Genomic DNA, 10,812 nt, shown 5'->3' with positions numbered 1-10,812 from the left:
CCTTGTACTAAGCAATTTAAGAGTCAGCTTGTCTGTTTGAAACAACCTATATTCTTCTCGAGCAGTAAAGCAGGTACAGTGACTAGCATATGGTTCTACACATATAGAGCATATGCAACGTATGGAGCTTGTATTGAAAGCTGTGTTTTTAAATCCGGGCAGATCGCTGCTTTCCATTTAGATTTTAAGAACTGAAGACTAACTTCCATTTACAACCAGAAACTAAATGAACTATTAGTTGGAAGTTTACTTGTATCTTCTTTAGAAAACAAGGTTAGCAAAAAAAAGAGCAGTGATTATCTGTCAAATGGTTAAATTATTGAAAACATTTCCCTTGAGATTTATTCAGAGAACAACACTGTTTCTTATTCTTAATTTGTTTATGGAACTTTAATTTAAATTGTTCAAGTTTGCAAAAGAAACCATAGGAGATATTTAAAAGCAAAGTGAGAATTGGTTTCAAAGGAATCAATCTAAGACTAGCGGGAGTTAGATACAAAATGCCAATATCAATTCAAAGTAGATGAAATTAATGTAGTACATCTTTAAAGAAAAACAAGTCACATATAATATAAAATGAACAATGCAGAATTAATAAATGATAATTTAAATATTAATGGACTGAATACTTAACATGTCAAATGACAGAGACAGTAATTAACTAAGTATAAACCATGTTGTTACATGAAGATTGTAATGAGAGAGCTATGGATGGTAGTGAACTCAAGTGCCGAGTAATATCTAGAATAAAATCATACTCGAAATAAACAAGGTAACACAAATGAAATCCAAAGGCAAAATCGTGAACAGTAGTACTAGAAATGGAGTTTCTATGATTGAGCACTGAGTGCTCAGCAGAATTCATTCAGCACAAGTGAAAGAATGTGGCTAGCAAGAATTGGCTGTCTGACTCTTAAAGGGACATCAGCAGCAAACCACACTCCAAGGAACTGGAGTGCCAAAACTTGGAAGCCTGCTGCTGTTCATTCGGGATCATGACAGAACCTCACCCATGGCTGGCTCCAGATGGCCCAGGGTAATCAGGGTGGTGCTGGTGAAAGTCCTCTATCAAGGTAGGGTCCAGGATGTCTCATGAAGGAATCCAGCTTCTTTCATCTGGGCTATATCCTTCCCAATCCACGAGGTGCTGCCTTTACCATGAACCGTCCAAAAGTCGCAGAATTTTGAATGGACCAATGTAACGAGGAGCCTATTTTCTGGATTCAACCTGCATGGGGAAATCTTTAGTTCAATAGTTTCATTTAATATCAGAGACATTTCTCTGATACATCCTGAAATTCTTGTTCACAGACATCCATGAAAACAAAAGCATGCCCCAAAGAATGTGTAATAGTAAAAATGTTAGAACCTCAAAGACCCCTGCTCCCTTCTCCCATGCACAAGCAACAGCAAAGCAATGACTCTCCCACTTACTTCAGCAAAAAAGCATCAGCACCCTCCACCCACCAAGCAAGCAATAGCAAAGCCCCAATAAAGACCATGATCTGTCAACAAAAACTAATTGTTCACCCGACAATTTGACATACCACAGGCTCTCTCTCTCTCCCTAATAAAGGGAAAAAGATGTATCCCCTTTCACAGTGAGACATAACAAAACAACTCACTGATTTATGGTGTTAAAAATCTGCTGTGCCGCCACTTGATCTCCCCCCCTGGAATTCTCTGACTCAAGAATGTGTGTGTGTGTGGGAGAGAGAGAGAAACAAAAATAAAATAATTCACCAGGTACTGAGCCTCTGATATATCATTTTTCTCCTGTGATGCTTCATCAGGCATAGAATTAGCCCATCCACAGGGCCACGAAACCTCCGAACCTCGGAGTCAAACTTGTCTTCTAGGCCGCATCCTTGGGATTTTGAAAAGCGACCGTCCATGAGCCCCTGGGAGTGGGTCTCACCGCCGCAAAGAACCAGAGACTCAACGTAACTCCTGGTCAGGGCCTTCAACAGAACCCCAACCACCCTGAAAAGAAAAAAGAGACATTGAAGGTAAAAATTTAACTGATTTTGCAGATAATCTCGAAGGAGTCACCATTGAGTGCCATTGTAAATCTGCCTCCACCTACGTCAGAGAGCTGAGAGCCAGACCCGCTGGCTGGGAAGAAGTGCTTGTCCTTGCTTTCGCTGGTGGTGGGCCTGGTCTTGTTGTTGCTGCAAATTGGCCAACAATGTCTCTCCCACCTTAAGCTGCTCATGGCAACATCTCTGGACCAGCAGGTCTGTGGATGGAACCACACCTCTTCCTGTTCCGAGAACAGTGTGGGATTGTTAGCATTCAAAAGAGGACATCCCAATAGATGAATGCTGAAGTGTGTTTTGCGCAGGCTCCACCCAGATCAGGTTGTCATTCCAGGTGGTAGGGTTCGCTGAGGCTGGATATCTAAGTATTCTCTGTAGGTCCTGGTTGACCCTTTCTGTTTGACTATTGGTCTGCAGATGGAACCCTGGATGACAGATTGACAGAGACACCAATGAACTCACATAAGGCCTTCCAAAACCTAGAGGCAAACTGGGGACTGTGATCAGTGGCGATGTCCTGGGGAAAAGTGAATCCTGAAGACATGTTGCAACTTGAGTTTGGTGGTCTCTGAAGCCGATGGTAGTTTGGGAAAGGGTGCGAAGCAGCAGGCCTTGGTCTATGACGACCATAATTACTGCATTACCCTGAGATGCCAGAAGACCTGTGACAAAGTCCACAGAAATGTGAGACCAAGGGTGAGTAGGAATGGGGAGAGGCTGAGACAGACTTCGGGGTTCTTCATCTTGTGCACAGACATCACATGCTAAGACATTCCCAGACACCTTTAGTAGTCCCTGGTCACCCGTAATGTGTCTTGATGAACTTGAGGGTGTGAGCAATCCTTGCAAGCCCAGCCAACTTCAAAGTGTGTCACCAGTTGAGCACCTCCAAACAAACAAAGATACATTCAGGAGGACCATTACCCGATCTGCCCCATGTTTCTTTTAGGTTCGGCACATTTTCAAGTCCATGTTCCTGCAGATGAGCACCTCCATTCTTGAGCTGGGAATTATAGTGGGAGGGCTCTCTTCCCTTTAGGTGCTTTGAACTGTCAGGAGTGGACATCTGGTTTTTGACTTTTTGATCCTGGGTGGTAAGTAATAAGGAAGGTGAACCCATTAATGAATAGGGACCAACATGCCTGCCTCAAATCCAACCTCTTTGCATCCTGGATGTAGGCTATGTTTTTGAGGATGCTGTAACTCAGAGGCCAAGGAGCATTGTACCAGGAATTCTCGGCATATTTTGGGATTACTATCATACTGCTCAGGAGCCAGTAGTGCAGCAATCCCTCACGAGTATTGACAGCCTCCAGCTTGAACATGCCTGGAACTGGCAGTCACTCAAGCCAAACTCAGATCCTGCCTACCAGAGTCAGAGAGTTTCTGGAGAGTGATGAGGTTCTCCTGAAGCATGTTGTCGTGTCTACCTATAGTTGCTCCCTGTAGGCCAACGCGGTTTTCAGACATTCTTACTCTGCTGGGTTCATGATGGCTCAATCATGCTGTAAAAAGAGACCCGTGGATGGTTGTGAACCCAAGTGCAGAGTAACATCTAGAATTGACTCAGACTCAGACACGTTCAAAATGAACAAGACAACACAAATGGAATCCAAAGGGGAATTCACAAACAGTAGCACCAGAAATGGAATTCCTATGATTGGGCACTGAGCACCAGCACAAGTACAGACTTTCCATGAAGGAATATGGCAGACAATAATTGACAATCTGAGTCTCAACGGGACAGCAGCAGCTAACCAAAACTTGGTTGTCTGCTACTGTTCAGTCAGGACCATGACAAAGGTGGTGTGATCTGCAGTCTTGTGCTCCTAACAGAGAACAGCACTTACAAGAACCAGAGCGTATTGGTGCTGAGAGTGTCTAATGTTTTGGTCATCTTAGTTATCGGGAGGAAAGAGCACTATTCAATTCATCAAAGTGGTGTATATATGTATATATACATACATATATAAATCAGACGTGCCTCCAGATCAGCATAGGGTTGAGCGGGGGGATAAAACTCAAAAGTTATGGTGGTACTATGTATATCGGTGTCTAACACACCAAAAAAAGAAAACATTTATTTCAAGGAAAAGGGTGAAATAATTGGAACAATATGTTCAAATGGTTGAAAGGTGAAATTAGCACTAATATGAAATATTTCTTCACACACATAATCATTTCACTGCTCCTCAGTAATGATCCAGGGGACTGGAACAGTGAATAAGAGTGGGTTGAATATTATCCTCAGCTCCATCCCTCAGTGCTTCTGGATAATGATTGTGAAGGATTCTTGGCAGCCAGGCTATATACTTTATTTAGATTTTAATTTTGATGTAAATGTTAGGCCAAGGGAGATAGGAAAATTAAGCTTGTACAGATTATGAATTTGTCATGGTTTGGATGATAGGAATGATAACTTCCTGTCTTCCTTTCGTGCTGTTTGGCAGAAAAGGTGGAAATAGGAATAGTTTATCCAAGTTACTTTGGCATGATTGTTTGTAGTTAGTGATAACTGATGCTTTTTTAATAATCATTTTAGAGCCAACAAATGAACAGAAGAAGGCTTTATTGATACAGGAACTGAGATGGAAGCAGAAATAGCTGTTGACATGGAGATGCAAAAAACGCCTTTTTAGTGGAACCACGAACATGTGGAATCTTTTTGCATTTTTGTATGATCACTATGTAATTGTTGGGATGGGATGTGTAAAAGAGCAGATGTAGTATTTCATGCAGTTGCGTGGAGAAGCAAGGAAAAAGGCAAGGACGTTGAAAGGTATCACATAGTGAAAAATCCCTTTGAAATACTGAAAGAAGAGAGGAGAAAGCACATTTTGGGATTGGTCTTGTAAAATTGCTATCAATAGATAGGTGATGGGGAGAATTAGGAATGCAATAAAGAATTATTGATGTCTCACACAAAAGGTAGGTATAGCTTGAATATGCATTGATTCCCAGAGAGTAAAGTTCAGTTTCAGGAAGCAAGTAGAGTCATTTAAGAAAAAAAAAGATTTCTCATTTCTGTGAAATATTAACTTTACTTTCCTCACAAATGCTGCTGCCCATGGTGTATGGGCAATATATCGCAGATGAAAACACATTGGGAGCACTGAATAGAGCCAACTAAAGCAAAATGCTGTAATTTCGGGAATGTCTCCAGAGGACAAGATTAATGTAAATGGAGCATTTGATGGCTCTAGGTGTTGCGTATTTAATATTTCAGTGATATTTGAGTAATATTGTAAATATATTTTTTGATTAATCATTCTTTGTTGTTAACACCCAAGATGACGCCGCATACGGCGTCTGTGTTGTGAGCTGCATTCCAACTGTACAGTATACTGCTAATTTCTGCGATTTCCTTTGCAATTCTTGTTCAAGTAGCTGATAGTCACATCAGATATGATAGACTGACTCTTCAGAACATTGGGAAGACGGCATTTACCCACTACGTGCTGCCTTTCCTACACTGGGATCCCCTGCTTGCACAATCCATGGGAGACTCATCTCTTACACCGCCACTACCTCGGAAGCGGCGTCAGAGGTCAGGGAAAAGGGTTGGGGTCCTGTTGAGGCTGAGATGGCGTACTAATTGGCTACTGCTCCCCAGCATACACCTGGCTAATGTTCAGTCCCTGGGCAATAACCTGTGTGAACTGAGAGCCAGAATCTCCTACCAGCGAGAAACAAAAGAATGTAACATTTTGTGCTTCGTGGAAGCCTGGCTGATGGAGGAAATACTAGATCACGTAATCAAGCCCTCTGGGTTCTCCCTGTTCCAGGCAGACAGGTCAAAAACCCTCTTTGGGAAGACTAAAGGAGGTGGGGTATGTTTCATGGTCATAGTCAATAACGCTCAGTGTGACCCCCCCGTACGTGCATACCCTCAAATCCTTTTGTTCCCCAGATCTGGAGTACCTGGTGCTGCTGTGTAGACCTTTCTGGCTGCCTAAGGAGTTCACAGCTGCTACTATCACAGACCTGGCTGTCAAGGAACTGTACGAGAATGTCAGCACCCTGGAGAGTGCACACCTGGAGGCTGCCTTCATCATTGCCAGTGACTTTAACAGAGTGCCACTGACTAAAGTGTCTCCAAAGTTTTGTCAAGATATCCAGGTGAGCACACGGGGAGATAGCATACTCAACCACTGCTACCCTTCCTTCCGCAGCACTTACAAAGTGCTCTTCGACCCGCCGTTTGGAAAATTGGATCACTCCTCCATCTTTCTGCTGCTGAGGTACAGGCAGAAGCTGAAACAAGAGGCAGCCATGGTTAAAACCGTCCACAGCTGGTCTGACCAATCAGGTTCCATGCTACAGGACTGCTTCGATGACGTCGACTGGAATGTCTTCCATGATGAGGATATCTCCGAGTTCATGGATGGGGTCACGAGTTTCATCCGGAAGTGTATCGAGAACGTTGCCCCTCAGAAATCAGTCAGGGTCTATCCAAACCAGAAACCCTGGACCAACAGTTCCGTGCGAACAGCACTTACCACGCGACACAGAGCTTACATTACTGGTGACCAACAGGAAATCAAAAAGTGCAGCCACGATCTGCACAATGTCATCGGGGCAGTGAAACAACAATACAGGGACAAGATTCAGACTCAATTCTCCACTAACAACACACACATCTTATGGCAAGGTCTGCACACCATCACAGACTTCAAAGCTAAACGCAGTAGAGTTTCCAACATTACTGCCTCTCTCCCAGATGAGCTAAACCTTTTTTACACTCGATTTGATGTTGCCAATACTGAGCTCCTGAGAAGACCTACAGCTGATGTGACCTGCAGCTTGGTTATCTCTGAGGCTGATGTACGCAGGTGTTTCCAATGAGTGGACAGTCGCAAGGCTGTGGGACCAGATGGCATCCCAGGGCGGGTACGCATAATGTGTGTGGCACAACTGGCTGTTGTGTTTACAGATATATTTAATCTCTCCCTCAGTGTAGAGTGTCCTCCTCCTTCAAAACACCTACCATTGTCCCAATACCAAAAAAGACCAAGGTAACATGCCTGAACGACTGGTGTCCTGTCGCACTCACCTCAATAATAAGCAAATGCTTTGAGAGGCTGGCCAAGGACTACATCTGCAGCTTGCTATCACCCACACTGTATCTCCTAAAATTCACCTAACAACACAACCGATCGACAGATAACACAACAGCCACAGCTCTACGCACTGTCCTTACACATCTGGAGAAGAGGGATGCTTATGTGTGAATGCTGTTCTCGGACTACAGTTCAGCATTCAACACTGTAATTCCCTCCAGGCTCAACAAGAAGCTCAGAGACCTCAGCCTTTACCCTGCTTCGTGTAGCTGGATCCCGGACTTCCTGTCAGATCGCCGGCAGGTGGTAAGAGTGTGCTCCCTCACCTCCACCCCTCTGACCCTCAACACAGATGCCCTCCAAAGCTGCATCCTAAGCCCCCTCTCTGTATACCCATGACTGTGTCGCCACCCACAGCTCCATTCTGCTAATTAAATTTGCTGATGATGCTACACTGATTGGCCTAATCTCCAATAATAATGAGGTAGCCTACAGAGAAGAAGTCATCACCCTGACACAATGGTATCAAGAAAACAACCTCTCCCCCAATGTCGCAAAACCAAGGGAGCTGGTTGTGGACAACAGGAGGAATGGAGACAGGTTAACCCCTATTGACATCAATAGATCTGGGGTTGAGAGGGTGAACAGCTTTAAGTTCCTCATCACTAAGGACTTCACGTGATCTGTACATACAAGCTGTGTGGTGAAAAAGGCACAACAGTGCCTCTTTCACCTCAGACGGTTGAAGAGTTTGGGTATGGACCCCAACCTCCTAAGAACTTTCTACAGGGGCACAATTGAGAGCATTCTGACTGGCTCCATCACTACCGGGTACGGGATCTGTATTTCGCTCAATTGCAGGACTCTGCAGAGAGTGGTGCAAACAGCCCAGCTCATCTGTAGATGTGAACTTCCCACTATTCAGGACATTTACGAAGACAGGTGTGTAAAAAGGGCCTGAAGGATCATTGGGGACCTGAGTCACCCCAACCACAAACTGTTCCAGCTGCTACCATCCGGGAAACGGTACTGCAGCGTAAAAGCCAGGACCAACAGGCTCCAGGACAGCTTCTTCCACCAGGCCAACAGACTGATTAATTCATGCTGATACAATTGTATTTCTATGTTATATTGACTGTCCTGTTGTACATACTATTTACTATAAATTCCACATTGCACATTTAGACGGAGATGTAACGTAAAGATTTTTACTCCTCATGAATATGAAGGATGTAAGTAATAAAGTCAATTCAATTCAATTCATTACGGGTTATTTGTAAAAGTATGTGAACGTTATATGTGATTACGCCACCATGTCATGTGTAAATGCCTCACTAACAAAAAGGAAAGTAATAAGTAAATAGACATGAATCTTCCAGATCCGTGGGTTTCTTTCCAATTAGTTGTTAGATTTACAAAACATAACAGTGGTGATGAGGAAGCTTTAAAAATAACCCAAGACAACCTACCTATTGAGGTGCAGAATATTTTATTCTTTGCAAGGGTAGATGGACAATCGAATTTTTTAAAAAAGTGTAGCACGTGTTTCTCAGCAAGAGAAGAAAGGCAGTGAAGTTAAAAAATGCAGACAATGGGTGAAATTAATGGGTTCATAAATGGTGAGTACTGGGTGATAATAACAAGAAATGTTAAAAAAGGCAGAAATGGCTGGCTACTTCAGGAAAATATATGTGTTCAATTGTAGAATAGATAACTGGCTAATGTATTCTGAACAAATTGAGCAGCAGTTTAAAACAAATGGAATAGCCAATAAGAAACAACTGCCAGTTTAGATGGAAAAGCATACAGTTTGCCTAGACGTTTGATTGCTCCAACCAAACCAGCTTTGCTAATATTGTGAAAGTAACACAGGGACATTTCGAACCAACGCCAGTGTTGATTGCAGAATGCATTAGGTTTCATAAACAGAATCAAAAGGAAGGGGAGTCCATTTCAGCTTACGTGGCTGAACTGAAGAAGTTGTTCGAGCTTCGTCAGTTCAGTGATGGGCTTAATGATACACTAAGACATTGATTAGTTTGTGGAATCTTACAAGAAAGCATTCAAAATGGCTCCAAACTGAAGGACAACTCACATTTAAAGGAGCAGTTGAAATTGTTGTATCAATGGAAACAGCAGCCAGAGATGCAAGTGAGATTGTCATGGTCTGATCCATGAAGTCCGTATTCTGGTCCACGGTCCAGTCCATCGTTCCTTATTCCAGGGTTTATGGTTTTCCCCAGTTTCTGCCTTTTCCCCCCTCGCCTGACTCTCTGCCTGGATACCTCGCCTGCACCACTGTCTAGTTCGATCACCAATGCTGACATGGAACTGTCTGTCGTTCTTTGGCGTTTGTCTCTTCTTGTCCTCGCCTCTGTGGGGTAAGTCAGGCCGTTCTGCCATTGCCCTGCAGGGGGATCTGTCTTGTCCTCGCCTCCGTGGGGTAAGTCAGGCCATTCTGCCATTGCCCTGCGGGGGGATCTGTCTTGTCTTGTCCTTGCCTCCGTGTGGTAAGTCAGGCCGTTCTGCCATTGCCCTGCAGGGGGACCTGTCTTGTCTTGTCTTGCCTTTGCCTCTGTTGGGTAAGTCCGGCCGTTCTGCTGTTACCCAACTGATGGTCTTGTCCCACCTTGGTGTGGAGAAGAAGTTGAGTCCAGGCTTGTCTAAGTATAGGTCCTGGCTCTATGCCTATGGACTGTCCTGTCTCATGTTGATGTCATGCTGAAGATGAGTCCCGGCTCCATGTTGATGAACAGTTCCCAGCCTGTTTCCGAGCTCCAGCCTCCGAGTTATCAGCCTCCGTATTCCAAGACCCAAGACCCACGACCCCAGCCTGCAGCCTCAAGACCCCAAGCCTGTCTCCTAGCCTCAAGACACCAAGCCTGTCTCCAAGCCTCCAGCCTCAAGACCCCAAGCCTGTCTCCAAGCCTCCAGCCTCAAGACACAAGCCTCAAGACCCCAAGCCTGTCTCCAAGCCTCAAGCCTCAAGACCCCAGCCTCCAGTCCTGCAGTCATGTCATGTCCATGCCTGGTTCTGGGGCCCGAGCCCGAGGCAAGACCCAGGTTCTGGGTCCTTGTCCAGTCTCTGGCTCGGGGTCCAAGCCCTAGTCTGCATTCTTGTCCCTGCTCCTTGTCTGTATCCTGTCACATCCCTACTCGAGTCAAGTCCTGTTCCTTGTACTTCAGTGTCTGTGTCTTGCATTTGGGTCCACCATCAATGCCCCCCATTGTAACAGAAGTGCAGTCAAGAATGTAAGTGAGCATGAACAAAATTGCAACGTTGAAACAGAAACTTGCCTGGCTGAACAAATTGAGCTACCACTGTGTCAGGGGTCAAATACATTAGACTAAGGCTGGTCTAAAGGTGAAACCTGCAGAAAATGCAACAAGTAGGGCACATTCAATTATCACCTTGGGCAGACCAGAATAAATGGACTGCACAGGGATGAGAAAAGGATAAAAAGTCAAGTTGTAATTTCTAAAAGAGCGCTAATTTGCATGTTATTGATGAAAAATCTGAGAATGATGGGAATGATATTGGACTATGTAGCCTTGAGATTTAAAATGTGAAAACTAACAAAAGACAAGCAATCTGGCTTACATCAGAAGTGAATGGAAAATTAATTAAAATGGAATTGAACACTAGTTCAGCTGTTTCAGTCATTTCACAAAATGAGTTTCAGTGGAATTTCAAAGATACTGAACTGAAGCCT

This window comes from Mobula hypostoma, chromosome 3 (assembly GCF_963921235.1).
Source record: "Mobula hypostoma chromosome 3, sMobHyp1.1, whole genome shotgun sequence".
Lineage (NCBI taxonomy): Eukaryota > Metazoa > Chordata > Chondrichthyes > Myliobatiformes > Myliobatidae > Mobula > Mobula hypostoma.
This window is presented reverse-complemented; position numbering follows the sequence as displayed.